This window comes from Idiotropiscis lumnitzeri, chromosome 11 (assembly GCF_059441095.1).
Source record: "Idiotropiscis lumnitzeri isolate Australia: NSW breed Sydney's pygmy pipehorse chromosome 11, RoL_Ilum_1.0, whole genome shotgun sequence".
NCBI classification, from domain to species: Eukaryota; Metazoa; Chordata; class Actinopteri; order Syngnathiformes; family Syngnathidae; genus Idiotropiscis; species Idiotropiscis lumnitzeri.
This window is the reverse complement of record NC_142401.1, coordinates 6,834,548-6,856,304: the sequence shown is the minus strand read 5'-3', so window position 1 is coordinate 6,856,304 and position 21,757 is coordinate 6,834,548. Positions and strand designations below refer to the sequence as shown.

Genomic DNA, 21,757 nt, shown 5'->3' with positions numbered 1-21,757 from the left:
ATGCTTCCCGGGCATGCATCCAGATGTTTGGCCCCCTTGCCTGCCCACTGGGGGAGGGGGAGGGCGGTGGTGGCTGCACTCCATCCACGTGCCAGCCTGGCTTGCAAGCTTCTCATGCAAATCAGCGGAAACGAGTCGTTTCATGGTGTCAGCGTCTGCCGTCGATGTGTTGCTTCCCTTTTAGTTGAGTTGAAACAGATGATGACCTCAATCGGAGGATGGAGCGAGCGAGCTAATGGCAGACTCTTTGCTGAATGGTGAGGACGAAAGGTCACAGGAAGAGGCAGAGAAAGAGCACGCGTTTAAGCAACACCTTATGACTGCGATTTGGAAAATTCCGCCATCCACGCGGAGAACAGAATGTCGTGTTGGTTAAAAATGAGGTCATGATGTAACGTTGGTCATGATGATGGCTGCTCTGTCATTTACACCCAACATGGAATGGATACTTGAAAATAACTGGCAGACTGAAACGTGTAGCTGCTGCCTTAAATATTGAACCGTCCATTTTTCGATACCATTTGTCATGTTGAGGGTTGCGGGGAGCTGGAACCTGCGGCCTGCCAGCCAATCAAAACTGTACATAAGATTTCACAAAAATAAAAGTTTTTGAGTTTTAAGCATAAGTCACCAAGCTGTATCAATGCACAAAATGCAGTTAATGCAGCTTAGGTAACGATAATCACGCCTCAGCTGTTTTCTTGTTTCGGTCATGTGACGTTCGCAAATTGCGCTCTTTGGCTCTGTGATGTCATTTTCAGTCAACAGCGAGTGGCAAAATGGCCGTTCCCAACAGAATGCCGTGCTTAAATTATTGTTACATTTTTTTAACGTGACTTCCTCTTTAAGGGACAAGAAAAAAGTTATTATTAATTTTTTTAATTAATTGTTCGATTAATCGTTTTTGGAAATTTTATTCTGCCATTTTGGGATTGGGCTTGGTTTAAAATAATAATCCATATCGCTCGTGCCCTAGCTGTAACATTCTGTTGTTGCTGTGCCTTAGTTCCGGATGTTACATTGATATACTCCACGTTCTCCATTTTGCTGCAGTTGCCTGATTTGGATCAAATACAAATTTTAAATTTGGTTCCCCCACAGACTCAATTCAATTTGTCTTCTTACTGTGGCCAACGGCCTCATGCTGAGACCATCATGTGTGTCTCATTCTCACTGATGCGTTCAATGCGGCATGTTTTTTACAGTTTCCCATATTTTTTATTTTTTTTGCCAAAAATTGATCGCTTCAAAGTGAGGCAAGCAGAGCAATGTTGGTATGGTATCGTTGAAAAGCAACAGTTGCTCCTATTGGTTAGTTCGTCCACATTATCCCCTGAAATCGTCTCGACTGTTGAGCCTGTTTTTTTTGTCTGCTGCGTATGACCTCTGCTGAATTTACTGATCAGCTGTCTTGAATTAACTTCATTCCCCCATTACTTGAACCAATATGTTCATACAGATTTCTCCAATCCTCTTTCAACATGTTGGAACCATAAAATGATGCTTGCATGCATCAGCTCGGACTCATCCAATTCAAAAGGACATTCTTCGTCATTGAAGGTGACTGAAGCAGGTCGGAATGTTTCAAGTCGTGGAGCGTTTCCGTCTTTATTGGAGTGGCCGACTTCTTGGCTGCGCTTGTGTCATTTTCCAAAAGCGCCATGAGATTCATTGCTGTGTGTTCTCCCACGCCCTGATGCTACAGCGGCTCCTTCCCGCCCACTCCCAGCAGGTCTTAACTTGTGCAACTTCTTCTGTGTTTTCGCATGACTGATTGCGCACGGAAGAGTATTGAAAGTATGCTGAGCATCCGTAACACACATCTCTTTGTCCGTTGTCTTCAAACCTCCTCGTGTTGTCGTGTGGCCTTGTCTGCGGCGCTCACCTGCTGGGTTCATTCACCTCAACGGTGTGACGATGCAGCTGGTGCACCTGCTCAATTTGTTCGCGTGAGGAGGTTGTCATCCGATTCCTTCGAGGCCATCTCTACTAATGTTTCCATGAGTTTAAAAAAAGAGATAAAGACTATCAAAGCTGACCTGTTTTTTTTGGCTTTGGTCATGTGACCTTTGCACGCTGAGCCCTTAGGCGCTGTGATGTCATTTTCAGTCGACAGCAAGCGGCAGAACGGATAGAAAAGGATGGATTTTTCTTGCTTAATTGATATTCCACAAACGCAACGTTTATCAGAAGGCCGTCTTTGGACTAATGAGGGCGCATAGGACAAATGTATTGTAAAGACAAATTTTGACTGGACTTCCCCTTCAATTTGATGAAAATATACATACAGTATTCTCGGGTTTTCTGGGTGTCCGCTTGACTGTCAGCGGAGAGAAAAAAAAAGCAAACGAAGAATTGAAGATGACAGCTGGTCTACTGGTAGAATCTGTTGGATTCTGAAAAACAAATGCAGTAACAGCAGTTGCCCAAAAACATGCGATGTAATTCTGTAATGTAGCACACATTGTACACATATGTCTCCGTTTTCATATTTTTACATCTTTACACAGAACTGCAGATTTGTGTAGGACTTGCATTTCGCTGTTGACGCTGACAGAAATTCTGCCTTAACAAAATCCATAAGCCATGCTTGAAATACGTCTCTTAAATCTGAAAAATGGCTTCAAGTCATATTTATCCCAGGTCATTGTGTAAACAGCTGTGCGGTAAAAGAACCCAACACACCGGTCTTCACCCTCTCTGCTGCATGACCTCCGTCCAAACAAGTTGAGCAGCTCAGCCTCGTTCAGAATGCAACACAAACAAAAGTTGGGCAACAATGGTGTCCTCATTCAAAAGCGAAATGTCTTGCACTCTTTAAAAATAATTTCTATTAACACTACGTTCCATCGGCAATACCTGTGCAAAACTTTTATTAACTCATTCGTGCCATCCCAGGTAAGACGAATGTATTTTTTTGGGCGTCTATATCCGTCAATGGCAGCGAAATTTCATTCTTCACCTTTGTATCGAATGTTGTTCAACCGGCTTGACTTCTGATAATATTATCACCTAATCTCTTTAAAGTAGCTCAGTCACACATTCAAGCCAAGTATTTAGCGATAGGGATCATTATAACAAATAAATAAATACACAAAAAGGAATTGTTGTGCAACAGAAGTCTTTTCTTGTGTTTCTCAAAGCGGCGCGGGCGTGGAAGATGACGTCGTTTCGTTCCCCCAAGGGTTTCTCTTGCCTCGTCTGGAGTGGTTGCTATGGTTACTTGCCAGAGAAAGGGGGGGAAAAAAGGGATGAGCGGTCACAATCTGTCTGGGTGTATTTGTTGAAAAAGCCAGCACTAAGTGGCAAAAGGTTGAAAGCGTGAATAAAAGAAAGAAGCAACCTTTTTTTTTTTTTTAACCTGTGGCTAATTTCAAATGCCACGTTTTGTTTCTTCGGATTATCTTGAAATTCATGTGATTTATTTTTTTTTTTTGTCAAATGCCCTTTAATCGCTATTTATTTTTTATCTTGTGTGATGCGAGATGTTGACTTAAATTGTGGAAAAATTGAGTAAAACCTCTAAGGTGGAATTTGGTTAAGTAAAAATATATCTTCTTCTGGCAATATTTTTTATTACACATTTATACACAGGAAATGGTTCAAATAAAAAATTTTGCGTTCGTAGAAGTGGGAAGGGAAGCAGTTCTAAAAAATTGACCAAAATATTTTTTTTTTTTCGAAAATCTTTAAAGATTTTGAAAGTGCTCAGCTGCCATCTCAGATTCAACTTTAAAACGTTCTGTCTATGTATTGTCAGATTAAAGCGTCCTCTCGATGATCTGTCTGAGCGCCAGTGTCTGGATTACCTCCTTGCGTCATATCTTTTTAATCCTGCATATCATATCTTCACCTGTCTGAGATGATGCCGCCGGAAATCTAAAAATTGCAGCCCTCCTAAGTGAGAGGCGGCAAAAGTCGTCTCCCGACAATGTGCTGCCGTCTGGAAAGTGTAAGATGATGAAGTGACAGCATCAAGAAGTTTCCTTTTCACACAGTGTCCTCACTGCTTGAACATATTTGAGAGAAAACCACTTTTAAATCCCCCTTTGACCCTTGGAACCTCGCTGAAAATAGACATCAGCAAACATTAAGAAGGATTCCAGACCACTTACATTAAATTCACTCATTCCCAACCGCCGGCTCGGCTGCGTTGTGGCACAAACATGAGCGCTGACAGCAAGACCCGAACATTGTTGACCTAGAATCATCCTATACTGTTCATATATGGCTTACGTTTAAAGATTGAAAGATTTGACAATGCACAGCTCTGCTTAAGAATTCAGCATTTTCTCTAAATTGCTCGCCCCATAAATCTGGCAAATACCATGACGCAAACAGCTATTGCATTTGGTCATAATCTCTACGGATTTGCAGCGCAGACATGTTGATTTTCCTTTGAAGTTCTAGCAAGGTCAAGCAATTTATTCCCACTTGATTTAGTCGCTTTTATGATCACAATGTATTTGTGGGTTGATTTGATATTGCTTTGTTTTTGTCACATCTAAACTTGATTGAATTTCGATGAATCGTGTCTTGAAGCAATTCTGCAAAATGAAAGCACTACTTGGCTTCCACCAGCAGAGGCGCTGTTGCTTTAGTCTCAGCGAGTGATCTGAAGAAGAAGGCGACGTAATGGAAGCTGAGGCCAGCTATATAAACTTGCAATATGACACACTTCTAGGAATCGGAGTTAAGTAGACGGCGGCAACTAATGGTTATTTTAATAATTAATAAATCTCGCGGCAGCTCGGTGCAAGACTGGTTAGCATGTATGCCTCACAGTTCAGAGGTGCAGGGTTTGCCTTCCTTTGTGGAGTTTGCATGTTCTCCCCATGCCTGCATGGGTTTTCTCCGAATGCCCTGTTTTGCTCCCACATTCCAAAAACATGCATGGTAGGTTGACTGAACACTCTAAATTGCCTCTAGGTGTGATTGTGAGCGCGGATGGTTGTTCGTCTATGTGGGCCATGCGATTGGCTGGCGACTAGTTCAGGGTGTACCCCGCCTACTGCCCGAAGACAGTTGGGATCGGCTCCAGATAATGGATGGATGGATCGTTTTTTTTTTGTTGTTGTTTGTTTTTTTTGGGCTGAATTTAATGATTTGCAGTTCCATCACTTTATTCAAGAACTGGACATTATTTCAAATAGTCCGTGCAGAAAATTCACACACAAACTAAATATGATTCAGTTAATGTTTTTTTGTAACATGTCAGAAAATGGGAAAAATGTCGTTGATCATCGTTTCCCAGATGTTTGCGAATGTCTTATTTTGATTAAAAGATAAGCAGTTTGCTTTCATGAAATACAACAAAAATTTTGAGAATATTTACTAATGCAAAGCGGAAATTTTGAAACTTTAACTAATTAATCGATTATGAACAGCTGTTGATTAATTTTATAATTGATTTGGTTGCCAATTAACAAGTATGGAGGTTGGTTTCTCCACAGCATTTTAAATAATTTCAAAACAACTATTGATAAGTGAAATGTTGAATTTTTTGGGCCATCACTGCATATTGGCAAGTCTTGCGACATGCTTCTTAATCAGCAAAATGACAGTCGGGGTTGAATTCAACTGCTTCCGTTTCCCTGGTAACTGCGGCCCCCGAGCACAAAGCAAAGGCCATAAAAGCAAGTTTGGAAAAAGGTTTTGTTGTGACTGTGCAAGAATTGTGAGCCAGCAAGCTCTGACCTCACAAATGTTCTTCTGTTATGAATGAAAAAAAAAAAACAGACCCAGTCCAAACTCAGTTTCCCAGAAGAGTGGAAACTGTTTTAGCAACAAAGTGAACGTGAGGAGGGGGGGGGGGCATACTTAATTGTCTTCATTTTCACTTTCTGTCACAGTAAATGCCTCGTAGTGTAGTGCGCATAGTCCTCATCCTTGTGCAATCATGTCATCTGTTCAGATCTGCAATTTAAAAAAAAAAAAAGCAACATTCGGTTCCAAAGAGCTTTTCCGTGCCTAGTAACAAACAAAGCACGTCAGCTTCAAGGAAAGTCACTTTTGAACTAGTAATCAATCCCTAGAACCGTCTTAACCTTTTTAGTGGGATAAGTGCTTGTAAAATATCAAGAACGCCTCTCAGCACATCAGCTCAAAAGTGAAGGTAGACGCCGCCTCACGACTGCAGGAAGACTGTCCGTCATGTCGGGAGCATGAAACATTCCTGCGAGTTCAAAGACTTGTGGGGATGTTGTGGCACAGCGGAGGGCAGCAGGAGTTGCGCCGTTTGTTCTGACAGACTCTCAAGCATATGCTCACTCAGAGTTAGACAAGTGTCTGATTTACACATTTGGGAGATTTTATTTATTTTTTTAATCAACTGACTGCTGCCTGACCGAGAGATGCTGATTCAGTCATGCATAAATAATGTAAACATAATTTCTACTTAGCCTCTTTGTTGTACCATGTGCACTGCATTTCAAAGTTTGGTTGGATTTTTTTTTTGTCAGAAGATGCAATGGTAAAGTTGAGAAGATTGCCGTTGAGTTTCTTTTGAACAAATCTTTTTGATGAACTGATTCTATTGATTCAGTTATAAGAACGGTTATGCCCATCACTAGAACGAACACGCCGCCTGCGCAATGGCTAACTTCAAAATAAAGCTTAGCAAATAATACATTGAGTCATTGATGATAATACAATAGCCTTGGAAGTCTTTTACTTTGAAGTTCGCTCTCGCGGTTGCGTAATGGCTACCTTGACTTCCTTTTTCGACCTTAAGCTTTTCAGTTTTACGTAACATTATATCGTTGCCACCAACGTCAACACAACACCATCTCGAAATATCATATTCAGTCGCTAATTTAGGATGAGAACTAACCGCAAGTTAATTAAACCGTCATTGTATGACACGACTCCGGCGTCAGTGACTAATACTGGCTAGCAGCTAGCTGTTAGCGTTAGCAACCCCCGTTCACCCAACACCGGTTGCCATTTCGCAAAGTTATGGACTTGTATGAACCAGTCCGTGGCGGGAAAAAAAAGCTTGAGGGACCACTATGATCCGGTATGGGAGGAAACTATCACGCCAAACCAGGTAAATGTAGTTATGTTTGAGGCTCTTCCTACAAGTTGTGACTGGAACTCATAGAACATACTAAGGTTTGTCAAAACGTGGCCTCTCCTAATCCTTTAACCATTCATTAATTTTATAGGTCTACATTTCTTGGCGGAGATCTACGCTCTTTAAATATTTTAATGGACTTGTGGCGACACCGGAGCTTTTTCAATGTGAACGTTTGCCGATTCTATGGTATAAAAGTGCCGTTTAAATGAACCCTGTTTGAATACACGATTGCATAAGTCCATATGCTATGCGTGTGCTGAACACATTTTCTTTGCATGCCTGTGGGATCCATAGTAGCTTGACATCTTTCCAGCACGTGGACACTTCCGCCGCATCCACGGCGAAGCGGCTTTCCTGCCGCTCGACGACACGTGCTGATGCAGGGACTTATGGGAAATAGGATTATCGGCAACTACGCTCTCTGATTAAATCAACTGGATAGTCGACACACAACATGAACAAACGCTAACACACACTGTCGCCCTCACACCCGCCGGTTGATTTTCAAGGGATTTTAGTTATTTTTTATCTTGCATATACACCTACGTTGATGCCTTGACTTCCAAGTTTCAGTCATTGTACTCAACTTGTTCATATCTCAGATCATTTTTCCCTATTAAAATGAATAGAATGGATTTACTAATCCCACCTAACTCAGCCCCAGCCGACTAAATTCAATTCACTATCCACCAAAACTGAACAGATTCTGTCACTTTTCTGCAAGGTTTCATGAAAATGTAGATGAACTTCACAATTTGGCCTTGGCGGAGGTAATTAACGACATTGCCTTTTGTTGGTTGCTGGCTTATACTGGTTCAAGTGAGGAACATGTTTTTTAAATTAAAAAAAAAAACAGTTTCTTAGCAACAGAGTCACATTACAAACCTTTCCTGTTGGTTTTATTATGACCGTTTTATCTTTTGTTGGCTATCAGACTCATGAATGACCTGATTTTTCAATTTCTTTTCCCCCCGCTCAAGCTGCAGGCACCATCTGACCTGTGAACTCCCAAATTCACCGTGGAGATCTCGCTTCCCAGGAAGTCGTTAAATGGCAGGCACGAGTCGCTGTGCAATATGTGGAATGCACCCTTGTTGGCCAGGCCTCAGCGCTGACTCACACGTTAGGCCTCGCATGAATAAACGCACTCAGGACGTTACACGTATGTACACATGTTGAATGCTGAGAAAACTGAGAAGCATGTGTTTGTTTTTCACACTTTAAAAGCTCAACCGAGGTCATATGGGTGTGATGTATTTTATGGTAGTTTCCTCAAGATCACTCTGCAGAAACGAGGGAGAACACAGTTTATCCAAAATGTGAAAAAAAATCAAATGAAACTGAGAGTTTTGGACCAGAAAGAGATCAATCAGTCAACTTATTGATGGTTGCCATAAACGTTTAGTTTGTGCGGTCAACTTGAAGGTTCTTTTTCATCTTGAGGGTCAAATTATTTAAAAATTCCCTTCAAGTGAGTAGTTGACTTTCTGGGAGAAGAAACCTTCACAAGGGCTCAAACACATAATAAGTGTACAACAAATGTGCGTGTTGTTTGATGATGAAAGTTCACTCCCTCTACCATTAGTGTGATTGAAGTGGATGTTTGCCTGCTCTCAATGTGGCAATCATCTGGTGTCATTTAGTTCTTTCTCCTTGATTTAAAAAGGACAGCCCAACTCGCCTGAATTCTCTTTCTTCTGTGATCTATTTCATACCTCACACGGACGCTCTTGTGTTTTCTGACTTTTACTTGCCTTCTTTCACCTTGCTGTGATGCAAAATTAAGAGAGGGCATGAATCATCCATCGTCAGAGTTACTCAGAGGGTTTAATAGATTTTATACGAGCGGAAGTTACGAGTGACGGAGTGAAGAAAAATGAAGAAGACTCTTTTAACTCGGATAGTTATGGAAAGATTTTAGTTTTTTTTAATATTACTTTGTGGAATGGTTTGTGTTTTGACAGTGACATTGCGTTTTCAAAATCAGAGGGCACATCTATCCATGGGAAATGTAGATTCTCCAAAAAAAAAGTTCGTCCCAATCCAAATAACCACACTACACCCAACGTTTTCATCGAAGTTTACACGTCGTAGAAGTGTTCAAGAGCGCAAGTTCCATAAATGCAGAATTGGGACGGCGCGTGTGACGTCATCCACGCCCGCCGCCCCCCCGCATCATCGAGAATGGCGGCTCCGGGTTGTTGTTTTGGCAATTTTGCTGTTTAAAATTAAATTAAAACTTAAATAAAAGAGTAGTTAATTAAAAACCCGGACTCGCTCTTCAGATGAGCGCTACGGATCCATTATTTGTGCCATTTGCGCCTCCTACACGATCTGCGACGCATGCGCAGAAGGTCGCTAAGTACGGCAGCTGCACTCGGTCAAAATACGTTGGCGATTTGAAAGAATCGATTGAAAGTACACATTTAAACCTGATAAATGATGTAATAATTCGATTTGTACACTTGAAGATTTTTCGCCACGGCACTGTGCACCGAATATCGTCAGTGTTTTGCTGTTTTGTTCATATTCGCAATGAATCCATTTATACCGGTTGTCTAGCTGATGAGCGTTGAAGCACATCCTAGTTAATTTGTGTTACAGCGAGAGATGGTGTACAACTTTGGACACTTTTGCAGGTGGATTTATGGGTACAGCTCTCGTGTTGGATCTCATTAAAATGTCCTCACTTGTTGAATATTGAGTGTGTTTTTGTTCCACATTCATCAGAGACACGAAGAGGATGCAGATGTTGTAGATGAGCAGCTGTCGTGCTGACGGTGAGGTGCGGCTCGTGTCCAGAAGTAAAGTCGAGACCGCGAGATTTACTTTCGCCTGCAAATGTCTCACATCTGGAATCCAGTGGATCTCCTCAAATTTGGAATTCCACTCACTGGATTCATTTGAATTCTGTCGTTTAGTTCGGAATTCTGCGGCTTTCCTCACATCTCTTTCTATTTTTATTGCTCTTGTTTCTTATTTCGTTCCTCTCCCGCCACCGATGTAGACTGCCGTGTGATGAAAGCAAAGCGTTTTTTGGAGACTCACGAACATTATACTCACTGAACATGTTCCTCCCTTGGTTGTTCACATGGTTTTGATTTCCCGGTCGCTGCTTGGTGTGTCATCATTGATCCTGCTTCGCACCAGTCCTGACCCGAACCGATCCAAAAACACTGGCGCCGAAACCACACGTGTGATTGAAAATCTAATTTTCTAAACAATACGAGCGCTGATTTTGCTCCCCGAAACGGACGGATTCCCTTGTCACTGTCCTTTTTTGCTACATTCTTCAGCTTGTGTCTTTGCCTCAGATTTCTGCGGAATTTCTTGAAACCAAATGAAAACATTCCCATATGCTGTGTCAGCGGTCACACTCTTTCTTGGATCCATAACCCTCCCTCCTGCCCCCCCCGCAATGTCACACATGCACTTTTTCACATGGGCTGGGAGAGTTTCTTTCCATTTGTTGGATGGATTGCCAATCCTATCCAAGTAGGAAAAATAAGAGCAGCTGAGGTCCACTCCCTGATCAGAAAGGAGCAGTTTGTCTCGAGTGCAGGAAGGAAGTATTATTCTGCTGCTCTGGAATGCGCGTGCAGAGTCATGGCGGTAAACCCAACGAGCGAATGTGTATCTCCCGTTGGACTATCCAGATGTTGCTGGATGAACGAGCAGGTTGCGTCGGAGAGATTCTGGGCCGCAGAGGAAGGAGATTAAGATTCATGGTTGTGTGAAACAAGCACAAATTTCATGGTAACTGCCACTGGAAGTTGACTTTGGACCAAAGAGCCAGAACTGCAAGCGCAACAAAAGTGCTTGTTGTGTAGTTACACTCGTTGTATCTCACAGCTGGGAAAGCAATTGTATCAACTTGTGCAAGAAGAATCGAGTCTCGTCTCCAGCTCTCTTGAGTTTATTTAGCAGTTAATTTGAGATTTTGATCACATCACATTCAGTTGTGTAATGTGAACGAAGGCCTCTGTTCATTTTGGGTTTGCGAATGTTCTCTCATCAACAACGCTATTTCAAGATCCCATCACATGTCGTTTGCCGCAATTAAATCAAATAGTTGGAATGCTGTTGGTCCGTTTATGGTGACATTGTGTCGTCTGTTAGAACAGCTGATCCCTCTCTGTCTAAACAAGAACAGACAGCAAAGAGAGCGCCAAGACGGAGGATTTTCAAGGCTTTGAGGGCAAACATGATTTGAAAATGTTGTCGAGATGGATGCCAAATGTAAGATGATTCATATGTTACATGTGCAATAATCTCCAAACTGTTTTTTGGGGGGTGAGGATGACATTTGGTTACTTCGCTTGTATCCCCGCACAGCCCACTATGAGACAGTACAACTGCATAATTTCTCCTAATCTGTCCAAAAAATTATGAGTAACTGTATTTGTAATGTGATTCGATGAACATTCATTTTTCTAGACCATTTATCTCTGCGTGAAGGGATTATGATGTATTACGCCTCCATTGAGCCAGTCAAAAATATCAATTTCTATGTGTATCGTTGAAAGAAACTCTGCATCATATTTTAACATTTTTATTATTGTGATTGAACTGAATGGCTTCCATGTTTTCTAATCCATATTTTTAAATATATAAATATATGATCCGGTATTGTTGTATGGGAAAAAAATCACAAATGTATACTTACATACCAATGGATGTCTGACTTCTAAAGGAAGTTTAGAACTCTCTACATCTGACGTTGTTATTTTATTGTCAAAACAGTCGATTCAACTCCGCTCAACCATAAACACAATAATACAGATTCTCCATCGTTGATAAAAAAATAGGAACGGTGTTAAAAGTGGGACTGTACAACATGAACGTACCGGATGTGCCCCTTGAGTGTAACATCATACATTCCTTACATATGGTCCAGACAGCGGCTCACAGTCCTGCGTGCTCTCTGTCTCAGACCACCCCAATTGTCTTGTAAACCTGTCGCTTCATTCTTTCAACCTCCTGACCTCACCATCAAATTGCGTTGTGCAACACTGCACCACACGTAGTTTCTGACTGTGCACATACTCTGGATGTTACATGGACAAAAGTGTCAATTATTATAGGAATGCGATATTCTACTCCTTTGCTTGTACTCATACGTGAAAGAAAAAAGCCTAGATTCTAGAACACCGATACTGATCCGCCCGGCAAGCGGCAATCCTCGAGCCATGTCGCTTGCTCCTCTTCGCACTGATGGACTGCGTGATTACTACCTTATCCTCCAGTCAGAATCTGCGTGAGACCGTCCTGTACACTCTCCCGTAAAAAAAAAAAAAAAAGAATGAAAGACGTATAAATACGTCTTTGGTAGGCAGTACATTTCTGAACAACATATGATTTAAATATTTTTATAAATTCAACAAGCTAGACAATTTCATCCTTTAATTTTTGTGGGACCAATTTAGGAAAAGCCATTTCTGTCATGTGATCCATAAAACGCATGTTTGAATGGTGGTCTGGTGCGGAAGAAATTAAGAGACCTGAGCTCATCACCATAAAACATCTTTGGGAAATGATATACGTACCTTCGGGACGATTTAAATTTTTTCTGTGTATGGGCCAGGTGACACATTATTGTGTTAATAGTGATAGAATTCTGAACCGTAAATGAACACGAAGTTCTGTACGAGTAGTGAAAATCTGTTTTTTGTCTTGAGCTGTCAATGGATCCTCTAAACGACTCGTAACCTTATCTCCAGTGTCACGGGAGGTACTTTGCCCGGGATGAATTGGGAAATCAGGCCGACCCAAATGGAACATCCTCCATTCAAAGAGGCAGCGCGAACTGCTATTTTAGTGTAAATGTTTATGTCAGACAAGATTTGTGTGCTTTACAAAGATCTGTGTGCAGCCGTTCTGTGTGGGCCTTTCAGCAGATTCCATTTCCTTCCTCGCGACACTCACAAGATAAGGAGTTGTGTTATTGTAGCGTATGTTTTATAGAACTATCGGTGAAACATTTATCAGGTGACCCCTTAAATACATACTCATTCATAATATAAACTGTTTTAATGTCAGAGGATGTGCGTCATTTGCGCTTTAACCTCGCTTTTGTCGCGAATAAACCACCCATTGGAGCTGCTGCTTCTATTTTCATTCAGATTTCAGCATGTCGTGCGACACACTCGAAACTGAGATTCAATTCATCTTCCTGCAGTTTTATACATCACTCCGGGAAGAAATAAGTTGGCATGATGGCGGCTAGAGTATCGGGCTTTGGATTTGGTGCCTCCTTGTTTTGTCCCTGTAGACAGTTGTGTCAAATAGGAATGTTGTACTTCCTGTATGTTAGCAATATGAGTATGAACAGATGCTTTGCAGTGGTGGCTTGAGTCCAAACAACTGCACTTGATCATCACCGCTCCGTTATTCGACTGACAACCGTGCCGTTTTGGTTTTCTTTTTATGTCCCGGCAACTCTTCGCTGCTGTCGAGATTCTATTTTGTCATGCTGGCTTTCTGCTGAAGGCATGTGGGGGTGTAATATAGAGATGTCTTAGTCATCAATTTGGCGTCAACACTGTGTAGTGTGAACATTTTGTGAGGCGTGAGGAAACAAATCAAATAGAAAAAATACATCGGACTGTTGGACTCCACATTGGGGAAAAAAAATAACTGTAAAGTACGTCAATAAAATAATAACTCTCTACCATTGGTTACCACAACTGAGCATTATTTATTTTTTATTTTTTAAGTTTTTATTTTTTAAATTTGATAATTTTTTAATGTTTAAATTTTTTAATTTTTATTTTTTTATTTATTTTTTTATTTATTTGGTACAGCTCAAGTTTTAGTCAGTCTACATTTTAATTCCCATTTGTTGAAAGATGTGATTATTGATTACCAAAAAGTGGTTACAAGCCACTCATATGATTTTTTATTTTCCGTGTCTGGACTTGTTTCTCTTCCTGTGCGGTTCCATCCCAGCCAAACGCAGCCCACGGCTCTTGCGATAAGATGCCGTCAGCTGGCTCTGGGCGATGTGGATGCTAAGAGCACAGAAGTGAATTATTGCTGGGAACGGAAGCTTACAGTATCCGCCACAGGGGGTCTTCTCCTTCCTCTTCGATTCTCATGCCGCCTGCGTCAATGTGCATTTGGGCTGATGCTCAGCGGCCGCAGGGGGGCCAGTGAAGGTTAAAGAGGTGGGGCTTTGAATTTCGGCTCGCGTTCCACTGCATTTTCTCAAGTACTCTGCTCCATTTTTGTGTATTAGTTGTTTTTAAATTGCGCCAAATTTCCTAAATGCATTTTCACGATCTCCCTGTCTATCGGAGCCGCAGTCTCCGTTTACAGTATGCGGTGAGCGAGGATGTAGCGCACGCATTCCTCTGGGTGTGTGAGTGCAGCGTGACCCAACATGATCAAGCCCTTGAGCTCGTTGTGGGTTCAACGTCAGAAGTTTCTGCTCCGCCTGGGCCGCAGCTGTGGTATCAAAACTGGTTGAAACTAGCAGGGAAGAATTTGGCAAAATGTCATTGGTATACCATGGGGAATTTAACATTCAACGAATTTATAGTCAACCGGCCATTTTGTATACGCCACTTGTCATCAGGGTCGTTGATGAACTTGTGCTCATGCGGCCCATTAAACATTTTAATCCGGGCCCACCAAACTTGAAAAAAATTAATTGAATATACCTTTTTAATGTTTTATTTTCTAAATACTGTGGTTTTCTGATTCTGATTTTCAAAGACATATATATTGTTGTAATGCTTTTCTTCATTTTCATTTTTTCCTCCGATGAAGTGAGGTTACCAAAAGACTCCATCTTTCTGCTCCTGGTCCGGCCCCTCTGTCAAATTTTAGAACCCATTGTGGCCCGCCAATCAAAAAGTTTGCACACCCTTGCATTAGACTCAATCCGAGTGTCCAACAATAATACGTCTCACAATAGTGGATTTTATTTTACCATTGCAATGACGCACGTTAGTTTCCCGCTGTCCCATCAAAATGATATTAATGTTGTTATTCATACATCAACAGACTCTATCGTTCCGTTACCACTCATTTGGGAAACATCTGGAAGTGAAGGATGCATGCATGAATGCACTTTGTTGTCCAGATCATTTTTTTTGTCTCATTTCACAACTCCCTGATGTCTTTTTCTGACTAACGTTGACAGCCAAGATAACGGAAGTCCCATCGGATTTTCCCCCCGCTTAAATCGTCGTTCTCATGTCTTGGCACAAAAGAGCGAGCAATTGTTGCACTTTCCAACAAACGGAAATGCCACCTGGGCTTGTGATGCCATCAGATTATTTTTGAGATGGCTCTTTTTCTGCTTGTTTCACGCTCCGAGGCCTTCCAACACGCTTCCTGCCGGCTCGTTCTTTGGAATGATATGACGTTTCCACATCCCGATATTCTCTGCCAGAAATATTTATACATGCATTGAGTTCATCGAAAGTGCAGCAGGGAACAAAGCGGAGGAAGCATCTTCTCTCTTACGCTGCGTTTGCGGTAATTCTTTGTTCCGTCACCGCATTGTGAAAAGTGCTCATGAATTATCCAGTGACAGTTTATACATTTACATTAGTGCCTTTGTTTCCAATGTCATACACGATAGTGAAACTATGATTCAAATTGTTTTTTATCTGACAGATCAGGTCATTTGAATGCCATTTTTTAAACGCATATATTGAGTGAACAAATAGTATGTCAAAAATAATATATAGCAAGCTTGTTAGTGGAAGCATTGAAGAACGCTTTATTGCTTTTTTCTAAAAAGTGATATATGTTTGCACCCGTGAGAAAACTGGACTGAAAGTGTGAAAAATAAGCATGGTTAAGGAAATTAAAATTAAAAAAAATGTTGAATAACGGTGAAAATTTTTGTTCAGCATGTAAAATGCTTTTTTACTCAAACCCACTTTTATTCCCTTCTTTTTGAGAGCAACCTCCAAAGTAGGACCTTAGGATCTATTTGCATTTTTTTTCCCTCCATACAATATAGCAGTGCTTCTCAAATAGTGGGGCGGGCCTCCCTACGGGGTTCGATGCTTTTTTCCCGCTGTACTAAAATAAAGTGTAATTGCACATCCACTCCAGTAGGTGGCAGTGGCGCTCTCAATGTCTATTTATTATTAACTCTACGGCGTAGGTTTGTTTTGCAACGAAAATGCAATTTTTTATAGTTGCGGCGAAGAGTGGTTGTTGGGGTGGGGGCGCGAATTGTTTTCTTCTTACTAGGGGGGGGGGCGTCACAGAAAACTATTGAGGAGCACTGCAATATAGAGACATAAATTCATTCAATCTAGGACAGCAACATCGAAAATGCATGAACTTTGACCAGTTTAGCTCGTCATGACTTGTATTCAAATCACATGACCCAAATCACATGACCCACAAGTATCAGCCTCAGTTGTCGGAACAGTTGTACGTGTTTTCATGGAAAGAGTGTGATGCTTGTTTGTTTGGAGGAAGGGTTGACGTCCAAAGGGTGGGGGAGCAGTGAAGGCATCTTTGTAAGCCTCGTATAAGATACCAGTGTTTGCCCGAACTCGCCGTTAGTGTTAAAAGGCAGTGTGTTAGGGCGGGTGTGTGTTTCAAATGTGAGGATCCTTTATCGAAGGCTCTTTTGATGGAGACTGAGCTCGTTTGTGTGTGTGTGCCTTAATGGTGTGGTGATTGTGCGCTGAACTCACAAACTGTCCAATTAAATGCGCAAATGAGTTTCCTGTTCTGTTTCATTGTCCTCGTGTTGATAGACTCGCATGTGTGCTTGCAAAAAAAACAAAAAAACGCTCAGCGTCAGCAGTCAAAACGGTTACACACGCGAAGATACACACATCATGTGTTTTAAAAATCAGGATTGAAGATGCAGCTTAAACGGACGATGTTAGTGTGTTGAAGGAGATTCAAAATGATGGCAGAACAGAAATGAGGGATGCGATCTTGTTACATTCCCCCCCCCGCCTTGAAAAGCACCTGCTCACGCCACGCCAAATATCAGCAAACAAAGCAATTCCTCTACGGGTGAGTGATTTTTAAAGGAAGCCTAGACTTGGATTACTGCAGATAAATTTGACGCTTATTTCAAGCATTCATTGAAATATACGCGGCTCTCCTGCTGCATTCAATTGATTCATTTTTAGAAAAGTAAAACAAAAAAGAAGGACGTGTTGCAACACTAACTTGCACTTTGTTGCTGTATTAAAAGACGTTTCTGGACGTGAGTGGAAATGCAAGAAACAGTGAGTGGCGGGGAGATGCTCAAGTACAATCACGTCAGACAAAGAGGAAATTGGTCAGTTTAAAAAAAGCGTGAGTAATGCTGATGCCTGTTGCCATGGTGATTTGGGTCAATGAACGGTTGCTATGGTTGCCTCCCTACTTGGAATTCCGTGAAGGGGATATTTTGACGTGTGTGCCGGCTGAACTTGTGGGTGGAGGATGAAAGTGTGTAATTATAAATGAGGATGTGTGTGTGTGTTTGTTTTTTTTTTATTTTGTGGTTGTTGTTTATGGTCCAACACAGATGATTCTTGATTTTTATTTTAATCCTAAAAAAATTACCCTTCATAAGAATAAATAAAATAATTAATTCCAGAACCAACCGCTTGCAAATCCTTTGCAAAAGTTTTTTTTTTTTTTTTAATATATTTATCAATCAAACCAGCTTGGCAGTAATCGTTCTAAATCTCGCTGTCCATTGTTCCTCTGAGACATGAAATTATTGGAGACGTCAATGTTCTGTCACTCAGCAAACAACACTGGGACTATAATTGATGGAAATGTTGATTTTTCTACCTCACAGTTTTGGCTCTACTCGCTTGGGATTGGTTTGATTGAATTTCTCATTCCAAAAGGGTCAGTTGCTTCTTTTTTTTTTTTATCTCCACCTCAGTTCTTACAATCACGTACCCATTGCAAATCTTCTTGACAATGCTGAACCACAAGTATATATTTAGAATTGCCTTCTGCAAAATATTTTATTTATTTATTTATTTATTTTAATAATCAGGGGCCACTCAGAGTGTGATCGCCAACTGCTGCTAGTTGCCAATCCCTAATATATATACAAAAAAAAAAAATTTACACCAATGGACAATTCAATCTTCAATTTACCGATGATTTTGTAATATGGGAGGAAGCCGAGGCACGTGAAGAAAATATGCAAATTCCGCATATATAGGCCAGGGTTACGATTGAACAAGTTTATTGTTTTCTCTAAAACTTCATTTGGGCTGAATGCAATTGTGTATTGTCGGTCAGGGTGGGCCTCATCTGTCATATTGTGCTCTTGATCCATTTGTGTGTCTGTGTGTGTGTGTATGGAGGGATAACAATTTCCCTCCATCCACCTGATGTCTGTAAAAAGAAACAAAAAAAAAAAACAGGTCATTGCCCATCCTGTCTTGATCTGCTGAGTCACATCGCAAATACTGACAGATTAAAAATGCAGGGATTATACAAGCAACTGTTTGAAATACAGTGCGATGTATTTTCAACGCATCAGTAAACAAATATGTGCCTGTACTGTACTAGTATTGAAAATGCCGCGTTTCTTTCTTTTTTTTTTTTTCTGGCCCACTTTATTTTCAATTTTGTCACATGTATCCAGTCAATGTGTAACAGACATAAACCATTTCTTCTTCATGGCTGATGTCCTGTTGCATGTGAGTATTTTTGCCGCTGGGCCTAAGCTTGACTGGTATCAGAGGCCCTGTTGTTCCTGCTGCCCCTGTCCCTCTAGTCCTTGAACTGATGCTGATGTGGATGGGATGTCATGTGACACATCGACTCTGCAAGACACAGCGGACTCGCTGTGTAGACTGCAAGATATGCTGTGTGTGTGTGTGTGTGTGTGTGTACACTGATGTGAAGAGATGTAGGAAGATATCCACGCAAGCGTCATGCGGGAGGAGGACACACGCGGAGTGGCAGGACCAGAATAGACTGCGAATGGTTGTTGGATCTGATGAGTGTGCACGTGGCGTGAGGGCACGTGAAGCTCCCCTCCCCCCATCGCCGATGATGTTAGACCCTTATACTGTTTGTTACTACTGGCAACAAGCAAGTGCCCATCCCCCCCCTTCTGAATGGGCTGGTCGGCTGCATCATCGTCATCCGAAGCTGTAGTTTATTCCTTAAGCAGTCCGTCCACAAACACACAGTTTACTTACAGGTGTCAGTTTTAAGTGCTATGAATGAGTCGTGTTTAAATGTGGCCACATTTGGTACACACGTGATATGCCATTCATTTGCTGAAGCGTCTATTTTTTTTTTTTTTTGTACCTTTTCTGGGTATTATTTATTTATTAATTTATTTATTTATCTATCCATTTATTTTTTTTTTGTATTTTTTTTTTTATTTGACCTTTTCTGGGTATTATTTATTTATTTATTTATTTATTTGACCTTTTCTGGGTACACAAGAAGGGGAACGTAACGGAAGCAATTAGTCGACTAGTTGAAGAGTCGACTAAACGACCCTTGAGTCGGTTTTAAGCCTGAAGTCAACTAAATGCTAATCACGTGATTTGTAGCATCTGGTCTTCTAATGGGACAATTTGCAGAGAATTTATGATTTTCTCATCTGCTGCTGTCTATGACACCACAGAGCAGCGAAGTTAACTACAAACAATCTCAAGTCCATGATGTAGTCTGTGTTGTAAATAAGTGAAGTCGAAAATGGATGGATTGGTGGATGATTTTTCCCTACAAATAAAAATAATTTATTCCAATACATGTGCACAATTAAGATAATATATATTTAATAATAATAATAAATCATTTAATTTTAAAATGTTCTGTCCTTAGTTATCAGATCGTGATTTCCAATTTCTTTTTTTTTGGTCCATGCTGAACTGTTTTTAGGCTTTTGCTCTTGAAGGATCCTCACTGCATTTAATGAGAAGTAACTGGGGCATTCACAAATATTAAAATCCAGCTGAAAACAAATTTCAACTGACCATTATTATCTTTGTAGAAAATAGTTTTCATATAGGTGCACCTTATACTGTGGCTGCTTTGGCATCACTCATAATCCTCCTTGAGAGTCGCATGTGTCTCGAAGTACATAAACCGTCAACTCCGGACTGAGAACAAACTGACATTTATTGCCTCAAGCAATTTGTGGCACACGTTTGCATCTAGAAATCTCTTTCTGTGCTTACCCTTGGCATGCCTGACAACCTTCTCAGCATCCTTCCATCCAATCCCACGTGCTCGCGGCTACGCACGTGTCAAACCGTTACATTGGCGCTGGAACGCAAACCGCAATGACGGATGCCTGCGTTGGCCTCATCGTCGACGATATTGGCCGCCACCTCCAGCGCACGTCTCATTGACGGTGCGTGCGTGATACTTGATTTAATAAGCTTATCCCCGGACCCTCCCACCGAAAAGCAGTTTGACATTGCTGCAAGCGAGAGTGAACACCACGCGGATGTGTTTGATTCACTGCTTGGGTGAGGCGCCGCAAATGAGGGTTGGTTTAACGTTAAATTGCGAATAACAACGTACACGGACATCTGCGCGCACACGACATGCCTCCTGCGCAGACCACACACATGCCCACCCTGCTGAGTCAGGAGCGTGTTGTTCTTTGGCGAATTGGATAAACACTTTGTCTTGTCCGTGAGCGTGCCCGTGCTTCGCCAAGTGTTCCATTAAAAAGTCCGGCAACGCAAGGGAATTCTTTCAGTGTTCTTCTTTTGGAGTATTTGTTCCGAATTCGAGCGAGACATTGAAAGCAACTTGAAACTGGAGCATGCTCTTTTTCCAAATCGGCTCTGCGTTGATGAGGGTGTTGCCCGGTGTGAACGTGTTGCAGATGAGGCTGGCTTTGCCATTTCATGGTGAGATCATCACCATCCTTGAAGGGGTCTGGTGTTATGAGGGGGCTCGTTCCAGCAGCTCATGCAGGGTGTGACGCTTGACTTTCACTGGATCCGATCCAAATAAGCTCCAGCTGATGTTGTCATTGTGGAATTTCTTATAAACCGGAGCACAGCTTGAATAATCTTGCTATTTTTTAATTTATTCATGTTTTGTTTTCTGATTTTTTTTTTTGCATGACTGGATGAAAACTCAAAATGCCTTATATTTTTATAAATGAAATACGAGATGCTGTCTCATAATGAAAGCCAAAGGTGCTCTTGCTGCCCTTTATGTTTACTTTATGAACACTGCAACGTTGATCTGTCCCTCCGCATGATGTCATTCATTGATTTTACAGCTGGGCCATGACCACTTATCTTAATCATTGGGATTAATGCGCAAGTCTGTGCAACCCAACCGTGATGTGTGGTGTCTGGTTGCAGCGGCGATGAAATACTGTCAACGCTCAAACAGCAAACAGCGCCGCTTCACTGTGTTTTTTTTTCTGCAACTCTTTTAACACTTAAAATGATGATAAATTATGATATTCTCACCCTGGAATTACCACGACAGTTTATAGAATTATATACATAGACACAGCTCTTAATTAATTAATTGAGCAACATACATGCATTTGGACTCCAAATTTTGGAGTGACGTATTTTGAGGTTTGACCTTCCAAATGTTCTACTGGACATACTAAAAATCTTGTAGAATGTCAACCCGGAAAAGTGCAAGCTGCAATACAATTAATTTATTTATTTATTTAATTAAATTTATTTATTTACTTGATAAACAAATTAATAAAATATTTCTTTATTTATTTAATAA

The 21,757-nt window shown here is 41.2% G+C and overlaps 1 protein-coding gene across 1 annotated transcript in view; it reads left to right on the top strand.

Annotated features, from left to right (window-relative positions):
* Window positions 1-21,757, top strand: part of LOC148327104 (arf-GAP with coiled-coil, ANK repeat and PH domain-containing protein 3-like) — a 49,246-nt gene that overhangs the window by 737 nt on the left and 26,752 nt on the right. The window lies entirely within an intron of this gene.